General features: G+C 38.8%; 1 protein-coding gene and 1 pseudogene across 3 annotated transcripts in view; one reads left to right on the plus strand and one right to left on the minus strand.

Annotated features, from left to right (window-relative positions):
* The window catches only part of MSRA (methionine sulfoxide reductase A), a 581,108-nt gene that overhangs the window by 102,230 nt on the left and 456,960 nt on the right, over positions 1-21,918 (plus strand). The gene's annotated exons all lie outside the window — the stretch shown is intronic.
* LOC140520699 (small ubiquitin-related modifier 2 pseudogene) lies at positions 11,688-12,289 on the minus strand (annotated as a pseudogene).

The raw sequence follows: 21,918 nt of genomic DNA on the forward strand, positions 1-21,918 counted from the left end.
TCTAAAGAGAAAAGTATTTGTTTATTTCTACCTTTTTTTCTGTCTTTAACCCCAAACTTTATCCATGATAAAGCAGTACTATCAGTGTCATAGTGACTCAAATTGGAAAAAAACAAACCCAGAAAAACAACTTTCGCATGAAATCTTGTAAAAGACTTTTTGAAATCTGCCCATGTTAAATCAATTTTTTTGCCCTTAATCAATAAGCACATTAAATGAACATGCTTGCCTAAATACTAAGCTTCCACAGAAAATTTTAGTAATATTAGTAATTTTCCATTTAAAAAGCCAAGTTATTTGGGGGTGGGGCCAAGATGGTGGAGTAAAAGCCATGACTTCCCTGAGCTCTCACCCAAAGCCCTCCAAATATCTGTAAAAAATGACTCTAAACAAATTCTAGAGCTACAGAACCCACAAAATCACAGAGTGAAAAAGGTTCCCTGCTCAAGACAACCTGGAATGTCGACAGGAAGGTTCTTTCACACCTGGCAGGGAGTAGAGTGGAGTCTGTATGGGTCAGCTGGGAGCAGACCTCAGGAGACTGAATCATTGGCAGCTGTGGCAGTTTGCAGACTTCTTAACCCACAAACACCAGAAAGGTCAGTGTCACCTGGGTGAAAGAGGAGTGCCTGGTCTGTCTGGGTCCAGCGCCAACCCCAGGGTGGTGGGGGTGGTGGCAGCTGTGGCCAGCAGCAGTAGCAGTGACAGCAGAGGCTGCTTCTGGAGCTCTGGACCCACAGATGGCGGGGGATCAAGCAGCTGATACAAAATCCCTGAAGCCTGGAATAGTACACCGCCCCCCACTCCACCCATTAGAAGCAGAGTTCTACCTTGACAAAGAGTTAGAAAATCAAGTGTTTAGCTGAGAAGATGAGGAAAAGAACTCAGACTATAGAATCTTACTTTGGTGACAAGGAAGATCAGGGCATACAACCAGAGGAGCACAGCATAGTCAAAGCTCCTACATCAAAAGCCTCCAGGAGCAATATGAATTGGTCACAGGCCATAGAGGAGTTCAAAAAGAATTTTGAAAATCAAGTAAGAAAAGTAGAGGAAACATTGGGAATCGAAATGAAAGTGATGAAAGAAAATTGTGAAAATCTACTCAACAGCTTGCTAAAGGAGACCCTAAAAAATACTGAAGAAAATAACACCTTTAAAAATAGACTAACCCAAATGGCAAAAGAAGTCCAAAAAGGCCAATGAGGAGAAGAATGGTTTAAAAAGCAGAATTGTCCAAATGGAAAAAGGAGGTCCAAAAGCTCACTTGAAGAAAATAATTCCTTCAAAATTAGAATGAAGCAAATGGAAGCTAATGACTTTATGAGAAATCAAGAAATTATAAAACAGAATCAAAAGAATGAAAAAATAGCAGATGGTGTTAAATATCTCATTGGAAAAACCACTGACCTGAAAAATAGATCCAGGAGAGATAATTTAAAAATTATTGGACTACCTGAAAGCCATGATCAAAAAAAGAACCTAGATGTCATCTTTCAAGAAATTATCAAGGAAAACTTGCCCTGATATTCTAGAACCAGAAGGTAAGATAGAAATTGAAAGAATCCACTGGTCAGCTCTAGAAAGAGATCGTACAAGAAAAACTTCTAGAAGTATGGTAGTCAAATTCCAGAGTTCCCAGGTCAAGGAGATAATATGGCAAGGAGTCAGAAAGAAACAATTTGAGTATTGTAGAAATGCAATCAGGATGATATAGCAGCTTCTACATTAAGGGACTGAAGGACTTGGACTATGATATTCTGGAGGTCAGAGGAGCTAGGATTAAAATCAAGAATCACCTACTCAGCAAAACAGAGTATAATTCTTTGGAGGAAAAATGGATATTCATTGAAATAGCCAACTTTCAAGCATTCTTGCTGAAAAGACCAGAACTGAATAGAAAATTTGACTTTCAAACACCAGAATGAAGAGAAGCATGAAAAGGTAAACAGGAAAGAAAAATCAGAAGAGTCTTATTAAAGTTGAACTGTTTACATTCCTACATGGAAAGATATTTGTAACCATGACACTTTTCTCAGTATTAGGGTAGTTGGAGGAAATATATATGTATATGTACTATGTGTGTATGTGTGTGTGTGTGTATGTATGTATACACACACACACATACATAGATGAATGGGTAGATGAATAGATAGAGGGCACAGGGTGAGTTGAATATGAAGGGATGATATCTAAAAAATAAAATTAAGGGGTGAGAGAGGAATGTATTGGGGGAAGGAGAAAGGGAGAAATAGAATGGGGTAAATTATTTCACCTAAAAGAGGTAAGAGAAAGGTTTCACAATGGAGAGGAAGCAAGGGGAGGTGAGAAGGAATGAGTGAACCTTAGTCTCATCGGTTTTGGCTTAAGGAGGGAATAATATACACACTCAGTTGGGTATCTTACTCTACAGGAAAGTAAGGGGGAAGGGGATAAAAGGCAGGGATGCTAGAAGGGAGGGCAGATAGTCCTAAGCAAACATTTTTGAAAAGCACCAGGATCAGCGGAGAAAATAGAATAATTGGGGATTGAGATAGGATGGAGAGGAATATAGTTAATCTTTCACAACGACTGTTATGGAGGTGTTTTGCATAAGTGCACCTATGTAACCTATATTGAATTGTTTGCCTTCTCTTTTTTAATTAATTTATTTTTAGTTTTCAACATTCATTTTCACAAGATTTAAGTTCCATATTTTCTCCGTATCTCTCTTCTCCCCCCACCCCAAAACACCATGCATTCTGATTATCCCTTCCCCCAATTTGCCCTCCCTTCTATCCCACCCCTCCCGTCCCTTATCCCCATCTTCTCTCTTTTCTTATAGGTCAAGATAGATTTCCATACCCCATTACCTATATTTCTTATTTCCTAGTTGCATGCAAAAGCAATTCCCAACATGCATTCCTAAAACTTTGAGTTCCAACTTCTCTCCCTTCCTCCCTCCACACCCATCCCCACTGAGAAGGCAAAAAATTCAGTATAGGCTATATATGTGCAGTTTCGCCAAAGACTTCCATAATAGTCATGTTGTGAAAAACTAATTATATTTCTCTCCATACTATCCTGCCCCCCATTTATTTTATTCTCTCTTTTGACCTTGTCCCTTCCCTAAAGTGTTTTCTTCTAATTATTCTCTCTTCCCATTTGTCCTCCCTTCTATCATCCCCCCCCCCCACTTATCCCCTTTTCCCCTACTTTCCTGTAGTGTAAGATAGATTTTCATACCAAATTGAATGTGCATGTTATTCCCTCCTTAAGCCACATCTGATGAAAGTAAAATTCACTTTTTTCCCTCTCACCTCCCCACTTTTCCCCTCCATTGGAAAAACTTTTTCTTGCCTCTTTTATGAGAGATAATTTACCTCATTCCATTTCTCCCTTTCTCCCCCCAATATATTCCTTTCTCTCACCCCTTAATTTTATTTTTTTAGATATCATCCTTTCCTTTCAACTCACTCTGTGCCATATGTCTACATATATGTGTATAATCCCTCCAACTACCCAAAAACTGAGAAAAGTTTCAAGAGTTACAAATATTATCTTTCCATGTAGTAATGTAACAGTTCAACTTTAGTAAGTCCCTTATGGTTTCTCTTTCCTGTTTACCTTTTCATGCTTCTCTTGATTCTTGTATTTGAAAGCCAAATTTTCTATTTAGCTCTGGTTTTTTCATCAAGAATGCTTGAAAGTCCTCTGTTTCATTGAATGACCATTTTTTCCCCTGAAGTATTATATTCAGTTTTGCTGGGAAGGTGATTCTTGGTTTTAATCCTAGTTCCTTTGACTTCTGGAATATCATATTCCAAGCCATTCAATCCCTTAATGTAGAAGATGCTAGATCTTATGTTATCCTGATTGTATTTCCACAATTCTCAAATTGTTTTTTTCTGGTTGCTTGCAATATTTCCTCCTTCACTTGGGAACTCTGGAATTTGGCTACAATATTCCTAGGGGGTTTTCTTTTTGGATCTCTTTTAGGAGGTGATTGGTGGATTCTTTCAGTATTTATTTTACCCTTTGGTTCTAGAATATTAGGGCAGTTTTCCTTGATAATTTCATGAAAGATGATGTCTAGGCTCTTTTTTTGTTCCTGGCTTTCAGGTAATCCCATAATTTTTAAATTGTCTCTTTTGGATCTCTTTTCCAGATCAGTTGTTTTTCTAATGAGATATTTCACCTTGTCTGTTTTTTCATTTTTTTGGTTTTGTTTTGTAATTTCTTGCTTCTCATAAAGTCATTAGCTTCCATTCTAATTTTTAAAGAACTTTTTCTTCCGTGAGCTTTTGAATCGCCTTTTCCATTTGACTAATTCTGCTTTTTAAAGCATTCTTCTCCTTGTTGCCTTTTTGGACTTCTTTTGCCATTTGGGTTACTCTGTTTTTAAAGGTGTTATTTTCTTCAGCATCTTTTTGGGTCTCTTTTAGCAAACTGTTTACTCGCTTCTCATGATTTTCTTGCATTGCTCTCATTTCTCTTCCCAATTTTTCTCCACCTCTTTTACCTGATTTTCAAAATCCTTTTTGAGCTCTTCTATGGCCTGAGACTATTGCATATTTATTTTGGAGGTTTTGGATGCAGAAGCCTTAACTTTTACGTCTTCCCTGATGGTATGCATTGTTCTTCCTCATTCAAAAAGATGCAAGAAAATACCTCTTCACCAAGAAATTAACTTTCTATAGTTTTGTTTTTTTCCCCATTTTTGGGCATTTTTCCAGCCAGTTACTTGACTTTTGGAGGGTGTACTCTATAAGTTCTCAGTTCCTCCAAGGTGGTACAATCAAGGGAGAGGAATTTATTCCTCTCCTGGCCTGTGCTCTGGTCTGGGAGCAACCACAAGCTTTTCTGCCCAGGATCTGTGAGTAGAATTCCCTCTCCAGAGCCTCCACCAGCTCTCTCAGCCAGTTCTCCCCCTCACCGCAGGACCGCCACTCAGAACTGAGACTGAGATCAGCAGCCCGATTCCCCCAGGGTCTTTAGCCTGAGGGCTCCAAAATGGACACTGCACTGCCTGAGGCTGAGCCCAGACTGTGTTCCCTTCTCATCCAGGTGAAAGCTTTCTCACTGACCTTTGAAGCTGTCTTTGGCATTTGTGGATCGAGGGATCTGGGAACTGCAGTTGCTGCTGGGGATTCTTCTTCCTGAGGCCTTCTCAAGACCTGTCCCTGCCATGTCAGGTGACCAAAGCTGTGCTGGGCTGGGCTCTGTGTGCTGTGCTCTCCTCTGTGCCTGGTGTGATAGACCTTTCCTGTTGGCCTTCCAGGCTGCCTTGGACTGGAAATCTCTTTCCCTTTGTCATTTTGTGGCTTCTGCTGCTTTAGAATTTGTTTAGAGTCATTTTTTTACAGGTATTTTATGGGCTGTGGGGTAGGGGAGAGCTTCTGTAGGTTTGTCCTTCTACCCCACCATCTTGACTACCCCGAATTGTTTGCCTTCTCAATAAGGATGGTTGGGGAGGGAAGAAGAGAGAGGATTTGGAACTTTAAAAACAAATGTTAAAAAATTGTTTTTACATGCAACTGGGAAATAAGATATATAGGCAATTGGGTATGGAAATCTGTCTTCCCCTTCAAGAATAAAGGGAAGGGTATAAAAGGGGGGGATGATAAAACAGAGTATAGACTGGGTGAAGGGGTGATCAGAATGCATGCCATCTGCGGGGGGGGATGGGGAGAAAATTTGGAAGTCAAAATCTTTTTTATTTTATTTTATTTTATTTTTTTATTTCACTTTTAACATTCATTTTCACAGAATTTTTGGGCTCCAAATTTTCTCCCCCCTTGTCCCCTCCCCCCACCCCCAAACACCGAGCATTCTAATTGCCCCCATCTCCACTCTGCTCTCTTTTCCATCATTCCTCTCTGCCCTTGTCTCCATCCTCTCCTCTGTCCTGTTGGGCCAAATAACTTTCTATACCCCTTTACCTGTATTTCTTATTTCCTAGCAGCAATAACAGTACTTGACAGTTATTCCTAAAACTTTGAGTTGCAACTTCTTTTCCTCCCTCCCTCCCCTCCCCCTCCCCTCCCCCTCCCTTTGGAAGGCAAGCAATTCAACATCGGCCAAATCTGTGTAGTTTTGCAAATGACTTCCATAATAGTCGTTTTATATAAGACTAACTATATTTCCCTCCATCCTACCCTGCTTCCAATTACTTCTATTCTCTCTTTTGATCCTGTCCCTCCCTGTGAGTGTCGACCTCAAATTGTACCCTCCTCCCCATGCCCTCCCTTCCATCGTCCCCCCCACCCTGTTTATCCCCTTGTCCCCCACCTTCCTGTATTGTAAGATAGGTTTTCATAACAAAATGAGTGTGCATTTTATTCCTTCCTTTAGTGGAATGTGATGAGAGTAAGCTTCATGTTTTTCTCTCAACCTCCCCTCTTTTTCACCAAACTGAAAAAAAAAAATCTTTTGCTTGCCTCTTTTATGAGAGATAATTTGCCCCATTCCATTTCTCCCTTTCTCCTCCCATATATTTCTCTCTCACTGCTTGATTTCATTTTTTTTTTTTAAGATATGATCCCATCCTATTCAATTCACTCTGCGCACTCTGTCTCTATGAGTGTGTGTGTGTGTGCATGTGTGTGTGTGTAATCCCACTAAGTACCCAGATACTGAATAGTTTCAAGAGTTACTAATATTGTCTTTCCATGTAGGGATGTAAACAGTTCAGCTTTAGTAAGTCCCTTATGACTTCTCTTTGCTGTTTACCTTTTCATACTTCTCTTCATTCTTGTGTTTGAAAGTCAAATTTTCTTTTCAGCTCTGGTCTTTTCATCAAGAATGCTTGAAAGTCCTCTATTTCATTGAAAGACCATTTTTTCCCCTGAAGTATTATACTCAGTTTTGCTGGGTAGGTGATTCTTGGTTTTAGTCCTAATTCCTTTGACTTCTGCAATATCCTATTCCCTGCCCTTCGATCCCTTAATGTGGAAGCTGCTAGATCTTGTGTTATCCTGATTGTATTTCCACAGTCCTTGAATCGTTTCTTTCTAGCTGCTTGCAATATTTTCTCCTTGACCTGGTAATTCTGGAATTTGGCCACAATATTCCTAGGAGTTTCTCTTTTTGGATCTTTTTCAGGTGGTGATCCGTGGATTCTTTCAATATTTATTTTGCCTTCTGGTTCTAGAATCTCAGGGCAGTTTTCCTTGATAATTTCATGAAAGATGATGTCTAGGCTCTTTTTTTGATCATGACTTTCAGATAGGCCCATAATTTTTAAATTGTCTCTCCTGGATCTATTTTCCAGTCAGTTGTTTTTCCAATGAGATATTTCACATTATCTTCCATTTTTTCATTCTTTTGGTTTTGTTTTGTGATTTCTTGGTATCTCATAAAGTCATTAGCCTCCATCTGTTCCATTCTAATTTTGAAAGAACTATTTTCTTCAGTGAGCTTTTGAGCCTCCTTTTCCAGTTGGCTAATTCTGCTTTTTAAAGCATTCTTCTCCTCATTGGCTTCTTGAACCTCCTTTGCCAGTTGAGTTAGCCTATTTTTCAGGGTGTTATTTTCTTCTGCATTTTTTTGGGTCTCCTTTAGCAGGGTGCTGATTTGTTGTTCATACTTTGCTTGCAAGTCTTTTATTACTCTTCCCAGTTTTTCCTCCACCTCTCTATCATGATTTTGAAAATTGTTTGGGCTCTTTAAGACCTTTTCCCAGAACAGATCCCATTGAGTGGTCTGGGATTTAGAAGCACTGACTTCTGTGTCTTCCCCTGATGGTGAGCACCGCTCTTCCTCATCAGAAGGGAGGAGAGGAGAAACCTGCTCACCAAGAAAGTAACCCTCAATAGTCTTGGTTTTTTTCCCTTTTCTGGGCATTTTCCCAGCCAGTGACTTGACCTCTGAATATTCTCCTAACACCCACCTCGCCTCCTGATCCTCCCAGCCAGCATTTGGGGTTTGAGAATCAAATGCTGCTTCCCAGCCTCAGTGCTTTGGGCAGGGGCAGGGCTGCTATTCAGTGTGAGATTAAGTTCAGGTGGTCAGGGCAGGGCAGGGCTGCCTCTCAGGCTCAGTTCCCTCAGGGGGTTTATGCGGAGACCTTCAACAATGGATCCGGGCTCCTGCCTGCCTGGGGAGCCCCGGTCTGCTCCCGCCTCCGCTGTTGCCTTCCGAGGGGGCCTGAGTATGGGGGCACCCCACTCCCTTCTCGACCCACCAAAGAGACCTTCTCACCGACCCCCGTCACCTGTGGGTGGAGGGACTTGTGCGGCCGCTGGAGATCCTGTCCCTGAAGTCCGCTCGGATCTGTTCCTCTCATTGCCGGGCCAGTGCAGGGCTGGGCTGGGCTCCACGTCAGCAGAGCGACGGACCTTTTAGAAGAGGTTTGCAGGTCCCTCTGGATCGGAAATCTTATCCGCTCCACTATTATGTGGCTTCTCCTACTCCCGAATTTATTGGCGGCTTTTTACTACGCATATTTCATGGGCTGTGGGTTCGGAGCTAGCGTATTTGTGTGTTTCTACTCCGCCATCTTGGCTCCGCCCCCGGAAGTCAAAATCTTGTGGAAATGAATGTGGAAAACTAAAATAAATAAATTTAAATCTTAAAAAAAAGCCAAGTTGTCTTTTTCCATCCTATATTATTTATATTTGGTCCATCATCTCTACCTTCTCCCTACCAGAAAATTGTATTCCATTCCTGGAATGACCCTGGGTTTTGATAGGCCAGCTTTTAACTTATCTTGCCTAAGTCCAGGCTACCAAGCACTTCCTGGTGTATTGCCCTTTTATGTGTTGCCTTCCCCCATTGGAGTGTAAATTACTGGAGGGCAAGGGCTATTTTGCTTGTATTTGTATCCTGACTGCTTAACACAATACCTGGCATGTAATAAAACTCTCTCTCTCTCTCTCTCTCTCTCCCCTTCTCCCCTTACCTGTTTGGGGATCTTACCATTTATTATAGGTTTTCACAGTTTTCCTTGAATGAATGAGATTTGCTGGTTGGGAGACAGATGCTAACATCTTCTGACTTTGTGTCACACATTTGAACCAATTCTGCAATTTCACATATTTCCTCAGAATCTTTAAATGAATGCCAATAATGTCCCTGGTTTTTATTTATATTGAATTCGTCAGTTAGGTTTAGAGTAGGCTGCACATTTGCCAGTCTTTGATAAAGCTCCTTTTACCTATTCATTTCAAATCATCATTTAGAAATATGAATCTCATTTCATTCAGTAAATTTGAATTAAGCACTTAGCCATGCTGTGAGACCAACATCCTTTTCATATGCCCTTGATCACTTCTCTTCCTATATTCTACAATCTTCACCTCTCTCTATACTGATTCCTTCATAGAAGTCTACAGACATACCTGTCTCTCTCACCCGCAAAAGAAATCCCCTTACTTGATCCTCCCATCTCCTAAAATAATTGTCTGATATCTCTTGTCCCTTTGTTGGCCACATTGCTAGAAAAATGCTGTCCACTCTGTCCTTCTACTTCTCTTTCATTAAACCTTTGGAATCTAGCTTCTGGTAGTGTCATTAAAATGAGATTGCTCTTTCCTGAGTTATCAATACTTTTTAGATTGTCAGATCTGATAACTTTCTTTGTCTTCTTTCTTTTTTACATCAGTGCAGTGATTTAAACTCTTACCCACTCTTTTCTTCTAGATACTCTCATCTCTTTTGGTTTTAGTGACATTTCTTTCTTTTGGTTCTCTTCCTGCCTATTTAACTGATCTTGTCTTCTTTGCTGGATTATCGTCCATATTGTGTCCTCTTACTGTGAATACAGCTGAAGACTTTGTCTTGAGTCTTCATCTCTCCTCTCTCTATACTCTCTTTTCATATAAGTCCATAAGTCCATGGGCTTAATTATCTTCTCAATGCAGATGATTCCAGATCTGTATCATTAGCCTTAGTCTTTCTCTTGAGTTCCAGTCTCTGGTTGGATTGTATAATGGACATTTTTAATGAGTTTTTCTGTAGCCATCTTGATTTCAATTTGTCTAAAACATAACTCAATATTTTCAACTTCCTTCTCCCTTCCTCCTCCCTTCACCCTAAATTCACCCCTCTTCCAAACTTGTGTATTACTGTTGTAGGTATCACTATTCTTCTAGTTACTCAGTCATCCTCCACTCCTCCCTATCACTTAGACTACATATTCAATCAACTGTCAAGTCTTAAATATTTGACCTCTGCTGTGTTTCCTGCATCCATGTCCTTTCTCCATTCATTTGGCCACTGTCCTACTTCAGGCCCTTTCACAGACATCTTTCTCTTTGCTAATCTGCCCTCTAGAATGCTGCCAACACGATTATCTTAAAGCACTCATTTGACGGTGTAACATCCCTACTGAGTAAATTCCATTAGCTCCCAGAAGCCTCTAGGATCAAATACAGACTCTTCTGTTTAGGATTCAAAGCCCTTCACTCCCTGGCTTCCACCCACTTTCCCAACCTTATATATTATTCCCCTTTTCACATTCTTTTCAAATTGGCATTCTTGCTGTTCCTTACCTATGAGTCCATTTCTAGTTTCACTGCCTTTATTGGAGATCTTCCATACCTGTTTCACCTCTGCTTCTTAGAATCCCTAGTTAGTTTCAAAACCTAATTCAGTCATGCATAAGCCTTTCCTGAATCCTTGCCCCACAGCTGCTAAAGTCTCCCTTGTTTGCTTGTGTTGTTTTTTTTTTATTTTTGGATATTTTTAAAACATCGTTACTTATGTGCATGTTGTCTTCTCCAATATAATGTGAACTCCTTTAGGTTAGGATTTGTTTCACTTCTTTGTATCACCAGTGCCTAGCAAGTTACCTTGCAATAGTAGGCATTTAATAAATGTTTGTGGGTTGATTTGAGTAGGAATCTTTTAATGATCAAGTAGACATTCCAGAGGAAGCAGTGAAAGGAGAACAATTGGAGGAGAATGCCTGGGAAGAAACTGAACTGAACATGAGAATATGGAGAGAGGTAGGAGAAAAGAGTTTTTACACCTGTGGACTCAGTCACAGGGAATGGGAGACGAAGGTAGAAGTTGCTAATCTTGGGACAAGGGAAATAACTAACTTATTGGAGTAATAAGTTGATCAGGAGGATTCACAGGAGAGTTGATGCCAATAATGTCCGTGAAGGATAGAGGTTAAAAAGGCCAGTGGCACTGATGGTAGGGAGGGGCCTTTGGTGGAGAAGGCCTCTGATGCAGGGTATCACACAGTTTGTGGATAGGGGTAACTGTGGAAGCACTGCTTCATTTTTTCTTAACGATGGTTACCTTTGCTCTCTTGGTTCATGTGGTAAATGAGGTCTCAGCCCTGATTTTGCACAGATATTAATATACCTCTTCTTTTTTTTTTTATTTTATTTTAAACAAGAAGTTTATTTAAAACAACAAGATGTTTGACTTAAAGGGAAAACTATCTAGGATAAATTTCTTTATAGTAATTTATCCCTACTGAGAGACAGAGATTGCCCTACATGTAACAGCTACGTACAAAAAAGTTATAAAATCGTCCTTGGTTTTACAATGATAAAAGAAAAACATTGAAATTATCCAATCAGACAAGGTATGCAAGGATTTTTTTGTAGGTTTTTTTTTTGTTGTTAAACAGTGAGAGCAAAATAACTTACTCGAATATAAAGATAAAAGTTGAATGAGCATGCCACTAATGGAGAAAAGGGATATTTTCACAGAACCAGTTTGTTTTTTCCCTTCCCCATCTCCATTTGATGTTGATCAAAACATACCATCGGCCATTTAGTTAAAAAAAAAAAAAATACGCATTATGCCTGTGCACATACACCAGTTACTTTATGTACAATAAAGGAATGGGGGAAGGGAATCAAAGAAGAGAGAAAACTATACTGCAGTAGTCAGGATGTGGATGAACCAAATCTTGGTTTTCTAATTGTGAATGTATTGTCTTCCTTGGGAGCACAGTTCTGGAGTACAGTTGTAGATTTTCTTTTTAGTAAGTGCCTCCTGTCTGCTGCTGGAATACGTCAATTGTATCTTCATCCTCCATTTCCAGCTGTGCAGGTGTGTCTGTTTCATTGATTGGTTGCCCATCAAATCGGAATCTGAGCTGCCTCATTGACAAACCCTGTTGTTCACAATAGGCTTTCATTAGTTTACTAAGTGGTGTGTACCTCTTAATCTTAAATTGCACCACCGAACCATCTTGCCCTGCCACCTTCAAATTAACGTGGTCGTTGTTTTCAGTCTTGACTCCTTCCTTCGGCTTCTCGTCGGCCATGGCGAGTCCGGGGGTCTCCTCAGCCGCCGCTTCACAAAAGAGGCACCAGGACGGTCCACTCCAAGGGAACGGGGGGGAGAAGCAGCAGCGGCAGGAGCAGGAGCACGAGGAGGAGGAGGAAGAGGAGGAAGAGGATGGTGGTGATGGTGAGGAAGAGGAGGAGGAGAAGAAGGAGGAGGAGGTGGAGGAGGAGGAGGAGGAAGAGGAAGAGGAAGAAGAGCAATATGCCTCTTCTTAATAATGATCATGATTCCACTGAATCAATGGATTCTTCAGATGACTTCTATTTTTTGATATCTTCAAAAACACTTTTATTATTAACAAATAGGCAGAGTGATAGATTGTATGAGATTACCCTAAAATATTCTTCATTAGGTTGGATACAGCCTGATGGATCCCAAAAGGAAGATTTTTTTTCTCATCTTAAAGCTTAGAGAGTTGCCCTGGCACTCTCCCTTCTCATCCCTCAAATCATCATCTGACTGTCAGCCTCTCATGACCCTCTGACAACTTAGGATAGAGGACAGTCTGGTCTTTTAAGACTTTACAATTTTATGGGAACTGCCAGATTTTAATTCTGTACACATAATAATAAGTAGTTCTGTGTTATTGTTTTTCAGTTATTTGAATTGTGTCTGACTCTTCATGATCCCATTTGAGGTTTTCTTGGCAAAGGAAATGGAGAGATTTGCCATTTGTTTCTCCAACTCATTTTATAGATAAGGAAACTGTGGCAAACAGGGTTAAAGGACTTACCCAGAATCACACAGCTAGTAAGTATCTGAGGCTAGATTTGAATTCAGGAAGATGAGTCTTTCTAATTCCAAGCCTGCTGCTCTATCCATTGCATCACCTAGCTACCTAAGTAATTCTATAGTATAACTTAAAAAAACCCATGGGTTACTGCCATTACCACAATGAAGTCTTGGATTAAGACTTTATAGTACAGGATTCAAAGTAAATGAGTTAAAAATTTAGACACTTTTGGCCCAATTTATTTCCTGAAGGCTAAAGTGAAAATTTTATACTCATTTGCCTAAAAAATATATGAAGGTTTCATTAGCATCTTTTGAAGGAAATTTTTTATTTAAAAAAATTTTTTTAGGAGATTTTATATTTCTCTTAGCACCACCATACTTTAAAAATTGGTGAGAGTAGTGAGGGAATAGGTACCAGAAGCACATCATACACACACACACACATACGCACGTGTCCATTCATATTTGGGTATAGTCCTGTGATGTCTGGTAAAGGGACCTCCCTCTACTAGTGAAGATGAACAACAAGTCTATAACTCAGTCTTTGTGAGTTGCCTGAAGCCCTAGAAAGTTAAGTGATTTTCTCATGGTCGTAACAGCCAATATTTGTCAAAGGCAGATCCTGAACCAAGTCTTCCTTACATTAAAGCTAGCTCTCTCCATGTTACTGTGCCAAACACAAATAATGTACTAATCTTTATTCAAAATAAACAAGTATGCATTTTGCTATCTGAGAAGTCAAGTTAATTCTATTATATGATATACTTAGCAGAAATGATCTTATGATTAAAAGTGGAAAGAGCCTTACAGTTAATCTGGTCCATCCAACCCCACTCACTTTACAGCCAAGAGAGATTTAGTTAAGTGACTTGGGCAATTAAGTATGTGCGTGAACTTAAGAGTTGAAAAGCTAGAGGAGAACTTCCAGAGGAAGGCAGCCTGGATGATGAGGTCCTTGAGTCTGTACCTTATGCGGATTAATTGAAGGAACTAGACACGTTTAGCTTGCAAAAAAGAAGAATTAGGGAGGACATGACAATATTTTCAAGTATTTGAAGGACTATACTGTTCTGTTTGGCCTCAGAAGGCAGAACATGGAGTAATAGATAGATGTGTAGAGACACAAATTTAGACTTGATATCAGGGAAAACTCTAGCAGTAAGGGCTGTGCAAAGATAGAACACGCTGCCTTAAGGTATGTTGAATTCCCACTCCTTGTAGTTTTCAAGTGGAGGCTGGAGGAACAATTTTGTGAGTATGTTGTATGGGTCAAACTAGAGAGCTTCAGAGATCCTTCCCAGCTCTCAGCTTCTCTGATTCTGAGAACTCAGATCCTCTTATTCCAGATCCGTTGAGTTTTCTGCTGTGCACACTACCTCCAATTTACAGTTCTTGTTTTTCTTGGCAGTTTTGTTCGTGTGTATGCAAGGCATCACCCCCATATCAAATTTGAACAGTCTCATGTCTTTTTTTTCCTGTTTTTCTGTCATCTATCTCCAGATTTCTAAGTAATATTTCATGTGTCGTACCACCCCCCTTCCCCCCCCCCCCCCCCCCCACAGAATTCATGCTTGTGATTATGTAGAAATGCTTGCTTCTTGTTTGAATGGAGGCTAGAGAGCCTTAAGTTCCAGTCTCGGCTTCATTAGTAATTCCATTTATCACTTTGCCTCTCTAGGCTTCTGCTTCTTCTCTAAAATGAGCCAGAGAGAGGTTAGACATAGAGGTTATTTCCAGCCTTAATGTCCATTGGTTCTACTTGAACCAGTCTTGTGTAGTTTTTACTATATAACTGAATGATAACTTTGGCCCCATGTGTGTAGTTAGACCTGACTTTTGCTACTTTGGTTCTGGTTTGACACTAAGTGTGCTTTCCATTATGAGACATCCATCAGTAAATAGAATAGAAATGTATGGTTAAATAGTTAAAATTATTTTCATCATTTTCATCATTACAACTATAATATGCATTGCCATTTCAACCCAAATAACTACTTATCTTCCTTGAAATATTGCAAGAAATCTATTATTCAAGGGTACAGAGGAGGGGTTTTTTTTTTTGGGTTGAGTTAAATTTTGTTATGGATTAGATGTGAATTCAGTACAAATAATTGAATTAAATTGGATGGCATGAATAATTCATGACATGTAATTTCACATCAGTGCTAGCATAAAATAAAGCTCTTGGTTTATGTGCCAGGAAAAATGCATTTTATTATTTGAAAGGTAGTGAACATTTATTATTTTGGTAGATAATTCACTTTATGATTAAATAGAGATATTAAAGTCTAAGATTGAATGAAAATGTAAAGTTCTGACTCTGAGGACTTGATAACATACATCTCTATCTACTTGAGTGTTGTGTATGCATGTACATGTGTGCATATATGATTAGTGATTTCTGAAGTTATAGAGTGGTAGTCTTTCCTAGATATTGAAAATTAGTCCTTAACTCCCATGATGTCCAAGCTTAAAACAACAGAGAACTAATTAAACCTGTAGTGCTCCAAAGACATCCATGATACCTTCTGACTTCCTATGGAACTGTTGTGAGGATTGAGTGCCTTTCCTTGTTTAGACCAGACTCTGCAATATTTTCTGTGTTTCTTTGTCAATATTAGCATTATTCTCTGTAGACCAGACTGTTAATCCATTAAGGGATCATTATTAATTTTTGTGACTTGCACTGATTTCTACTCTCATTGGTGAGGAGTTCAAATTCCAGTTATAGAAGGGAATAGTGGGTAGTCTCTTCAATCTGTGTTTTCTGTGTATTTTGTTATTACTTTTTTTTTTCTCATTTTACCTCTGTTGAATCAGGAAGCAGAAGAGAAAGGAAGCCATGCTTAAAAAAATAGAAGAGAAGGTTTTTGAAATGGCTGTACTGATATTCTTTATACAGAACTTTGAAATTTATGAAATGGGTATTTTGAGTATTAATATGTCCCCTGGACAGATAAAGAAACTGAGGCTTAAGGAAAATAAATGACCTGTCTTGGCCTACTAAGTTAATAGATGTTAGAACTGGGATTTGAGTCCAGTTTCCCTAACTTTTTGTATGACACCAGGTTATTTCTAATAGATGTATGATGTCATCAGTATGGGTGGGTATCTCCACTGCTGTTGACCTTAGTACAGGTGCCTTTAAACTCTTTGGTTTCAGAACCCTTTACAGTTTAAAGGAAGGCTGTCGACCCCTTCTCAGAATATTGTATTTATTTGCATGAAATGAAATACACAGGATTACAAAGGAAATGAATTATGTTGAAATACATTTATCAAAATATGTTTTTAAAAAAATTTATGACCCTAGGTTAAGAATTCCTGATATTGACAAAAAAGCATGGAACATATTGCTGAATGACACGGACCCCCTAAATGGAGGAAGGTGATGAAACTGGAGGCAGGTAGACCGACCATTAGGCTAAGAGGACTTGCACCAAGAGGCGAGAAGTGGGTGTATATGAAAGATATTATGAAAGTAATATCAACAGACCTTGGCAATTGAGAGAGATGGAGGAATTCAGAATGACACCTAATTTGTGAACCTGGATAATAAGGAGAATGCTGCATTCCTAGAGACTAATGAGTGGTCAGACAGATAGGAAAACAAGGAGAAAGCAATGTCACAGAAATCAAAAGAAGTGTGTATATCCAGGAGAAGAGGGTGATTGATGGGAGTCAGAGTCTGCAGAGAGTTCAGGGAAGATGAGGATTGAGAAAAGGCCATTAGATTTGCAATTAAGAGCTCAATGACAAATTTAAGCAAAGTTATTTCAGGTGAATGATGAGGTTGGATTGTAGACCACAGAGATTTAGGAAGTGGAATTATTTATTATAAATGGCTTTCTCAAGAACTCTGGCCACAAAATAGAGGAAAGATAGAGAGGACAATACCTAGTGGGGATCAAGTGATAGAAATTAAACATTATTGAGAGAGTAGGCTTGATAGAGGGAACAGTCTGCTGAAGAAGATATGGTGGAATGGGATCACTTGTGCATGTGGAAGTGTTTGTCAAGAAGGACCACCTGAAGGAAGAATTAGTGGTGGAAAACTGAAGAAAATTGTGGAAAAATTGCCATGAAGAGTTGGGGGGGCAGCCCTCCAGTTTTACAGATGAAAACATTGTGGCCTGGAGAGATGATCTGCTGAATGTTATACAGAAAGCAGGTCTGTTATCACAGATCTGTGGTTCTTTCCACCATTACATCCCCACTATATATAGATATCTCGGTTAGATTGTAATTAATCTTATTTACATAGCTAGAGATGCCCAAAGCATGTGAGGAAGAGGCATCACAGAATCCAGGAAGGGTTTATGCTGAATCAGAGTTCAAATGTGGACATCACCAGTTAAAAGAAACTTATCTGATGAGGGCTTAACTTAAATCAGTCTCTGTTCAATTAGGTATTAAATAAAATACAACATCAAAGGCAAGGAATACTGATTTTAGGGGAACATTTTTCACATAATTTGATGGCATATACCATTAGCCTTTTCAGATGAAGAATGTGGTACTAGATATGACCTCTCATTCCCTCTATTGAGCCAGAGCTATGATGACATTAGTTAGGTTTATATACATTATTTCACTTGAACTTCGCAAAGCTCCTGTGAGAGAGGTAAGGCTAGTATTATACATTCTTCTCTAAATTTTTCTTGCATTTATTGCTTGTACCAACCTAACATCTCATGTGTCCCACTATTCTTTAACCGCTTTATATGTATCCATATTATGTCTCTATTAAGATTATAAGCCTCCTTAAAGGTAAGGGGTACATCTTGTTCATTTTTCTTTTATCCTTTGCATCCCCTTCTTATAGGATCTCTTTTTCTTTTTAAGACTCATCTCAAGTTTATCTCTTGGAGGAGGCCTTTCCCACTCATTTTACCTCTAAGGTTACCTTCCATTTATTCTGTGCATATATGTATTTCTCATATATACATATGTATGTATATATATATGTATATGTATATATATATATTTATGTTTGTGTGTGTGTAATCTCCTTCAGTCTTCTTGAGGACAGGGACTGTTTTTGCTCTTCTTTTATAACTTAAGTGGTTAGCACATTGCCTGGCACATAGTAAGTACTTCATAAATGTTTGTTAATTGATAGATTATTATAGCAGTGAAAATGTGTCTAGAGATATTTTAGTGGAGAAAAGGGGCTCACACCCTGCTTTTATGATCTACTATAAGAGGTATCCAGTGGATACCTCACCAATTTTGATATAGTTTTGGTTATTCCAAGATGGAATAGTGCTATCTGCATCTGTAATACTCTCTCTCTCTCTCTCTCTCCCTCTCTGTCACACACACACACACACACACACACACACACACACACACACACATGCCCACTTTGCTTAGTACCTTGCTTAGAAACCTTCAATGGCCCCCTTAGCTATGGGATACAGACAAAACTTTTGGAACTTAAGTTCTGCCATGATTTGACCTTAATATAGCCATTCTAATTTTATCTCCTACTTAAACTATTCCTTTTCACACACTCTGTGCCCCTGTTAATCGCAACTCTAAATAGTCCTTCCCCCAGATAGAAGTGAAGTAACACAATAGTTTGTACTTTCCATTCTTAAATTTTCATTTTCTGTCTTGGGTTGCAATTATCTATCTATCTGTCTGTCTGTCTATCTATCTATCTATCTATCTATCTATCTATCTATCTATCTATCTATCTACATATCTATATTATATATAGTATATTATTATATGATATAATAGAATGTTTTTGTTTTATTTGATATTTATATTATATATATGCATATTTTATTTTATATTATTTGTAATGCCTCTCCTACATTTGAATTAGAATGAACACAAGGATCATGTCTTATTTGTATCTCTTATGACACTAAATGCTTATAAATGATTATTGAATATATAAATATACATTTTAGGGCTTTGCCAAAAGAGTGGTTCCATTGAGAGTTTTTTTTTTTCAAAGATAATAGATAGAAGACACAAGCTAGAATCTGGGTTGGTGAAGAAGAACCTCAGAACTTCTGTGTACATGCATGACACTGGCTCACCAGATAAAGTTTTGGAGCCCTTTTATGGTATTATGCAAGGAAATGGAAAGTGCCAATAAACAGCCTAGGGATGTGATGCTTTTGGAGGCTTAGCGAGCAAATGACAATGTGGTAGCTAAGTAGTATTTTCCAGTGACTGAGAAGAAACTGCTATTTCTTATGGTATTGTTGGAATTTATCTCAGAGCCTCTGAAGTTACATGGAAAGCTAATGATCACTCAGAGGAATGGAATTCTCAGTTTTTCAGTGATACAGAGATGCCTGTGATGCTAAAGTTTGACTATAATGGAGGAGACTCATTATTTCATGGCTGCAGATACTCTATCCATCCCTTCTTCGCACTTTAGTAGACAGTAATTCACAACTTGATGGGGCCAAAAAAAAGAAAATCATTGTCTAGCAGGCAGCCTTATGGTAATGACTCTCTTAGTGCTCAACTAGGCTGGTCCTCTGATGATAGACACGGTCCATTGCCAGGTGAATACCCAAATCCTTTCCAGATTAATAGACCAGCAAGCGATTCTGCTACCTGATTATTGCCTTCAAGATCAAGAACCATGTAGTGATTCCACGTAATGAGGAGATGTTGGTGCAGGATTTGGGGACAGAAATCCTCATGATATTAGTTGTAACAATTCTTATAGTGTCCCTAAGAATTTTAATTGTCATTTTATTATTAGGCCATTCCCTGTTCTGATGGGAGAGGATTGGGACGTACCATCTTCTGTCACCATCTTTGACCTATGTAGGCTTTGGGACAAACCCAGGGAGTATCATTTCTTTCAATACCTCCCTCGGATTCATAATACTTTGAGGCAAATATCTTCTCTGGTTGATGTGAACAAGCCAAGACTCACCTTCTTTGCCTCTTCTTCAGAATCCCAGACTGAAAGGGACAAATAATCTTGATGTTTGTTATCACTGACTCCTCACTCTGCGTAATTAATTAGTTTTCAACTCCTATAATTTCTTTCTCTATAATATCCCTCACATATCTCTCCTGCTCCTCATTCACATAGCCACATTCAGGCCCTCATCATGTCTTGCCACCTGTTCCAGTCCATTCTCCACACAGTTGACAAAGTGACTTTTCTTAAAGGGTGGGTCTGGCCATCTCATTCTTTTTCCCAGTTGATGTCAGCAGCTCATTGTTAACTTTAGGATCTGTTTGGCATTCAAAGCCCTTTATAACCTGTCTTCTTCCCAACTTTACTTTTTTTAAAATAACAAAAAACAAAAACCACATTATTGCCCATCATATACTTTGTGATCTTTGTATTGAATTTCTTGTGATTCCACTCCCATGCTACCCCATCTCTTACCTCCATGCCTCTACAAAGACTGTACCCCATGCCTACAATAATCTCTCTCCTACTCTCCTTTGGGCAGTTTGGTGGTGCAGTGGATAGAATGTTGGGTTTGGAGTCAGAAAGACTCATCTTCTTAAGTTTAGATCAGGCCTCAGACACTTCCCAGCTGTGTGATCCTGGGCACAGTCCCTTCATCCTACTTGCCTCAGTTATCTCATCTATAAAATGAGCTGAAGAAGGACATGGCAAACCACTCCAGTGTCTTTGCCAAGAAAATTCCAAATGGAGTCCTGAAGAGTTGGACACAACTGAAAAACTGCTGAATGACAACAATCTTCTTATAGAGTCCTTGTTTTGGTTTTTTAAATTCATATCTTACAAAAAACTTTTCTCAGTCTTCCTAGCTTCTAATGCCTTCCCATCTGAAGATATTTTCCATTATCTTGGAATACAAGCTTCTTGAGGACGGGGACTAGTTCTTCTTTTCCTTTGTGTCCCCAGCTTAGCACAGTTCCTGTTACATAGTGAGTACTTAATAAATGCTTATTAATTGATTTTTATAGCAGTGAAAATGTGTTTGTAGAGTTTTTTAATAGAGTTTTAATTTTAATAGAGTTAAGGGCCACACTAACCTTGCTTTTTGCAAATGATAGCGTATATCCAAACTGTAACCCATTAATTTTGATGTAGCTTTGATTCTTCAGAGATGGATCATATCATCATTGGAGAAGGTTTTAGGAGACCCATTGCGTGGGGTCAGGCATGTAAGGCATCACCTGCCCATACTGTTTTACAGTGATTATTAGGACAAGTAAAGCCTTCTTCCTGAGGCAGGACCATTGCCTGAGAAGATATAGGTGCTGAGTCTGATGAATAGCCAAGAGGTCTTATAGGGAGAGAAGGGTGAGAAAGCTAATGTTATTTTCCATAAGAAGTATAACTACCTAATATTCTCTCTAATAACTACAGTAAAATTCCATTTTTATGTAATGCCATTTTAATGGAAATGTCAGTTTTATTAAATGAAAGTGAATGACTGGTAAAGAAGATCTGAATGATATTTATGAGCCTTTCATGTGATTTTATTGAGGTTTTTTTTTCTTCTGATTCATTAGTAAAGGTAAAAAGGAACATGGACATATTTTATCTTTGATCATTAGTCAAATAGGATTGAATTTTTCCCATAAAATTGTTGGAGTAAATAGCCAAATTAATTTTTCTGAAAAAAAATGTATTTCAATGACTTATGCTTGGTTTTTACTCATTCTATTAAAAAAAAATAGTAGTTTACTTTTAGTGTTCTGGGAAGTATGTCTCCCTCGACTTTCCTTTCCATTTGGCAGCAAGATAGCAGGGTAGATAAAAATAGAGAGGGCCCTTTAAATTACCCTTTCCAGGCATAGATAATGTATAGTCCAGTACAATTACTTCAGTCAGAGCCTAACTTACTTCTGGTTTGTTAGCAGATGTGACAATAGCATTTCTGTCTCTTCCTTAGACTGCTGATTCATGTCATTGGATCTAGTAATGTACGGCAACAGTCATACTCTTGATATGTGGAAGGATTGTTTTTCCAAGTTAAT

The sequence above is a fragment of the Notamacropus eugenii genome, chromosome 1 (genome assembly GCF_028372415.1).
Source record: "Notamacropus eugenii isolate mMacEug1 chromosome 1, mMacEug1.pri_v2, whole genome shotgun sequence".
NCBI classification, from domain to species: domain Eukaryota; kingdom Metazoa; phylum Chordata; class Mammalia; order Diprotodontia; family Macropodidae; genus Notamacropus; species Notamacropus eugenii.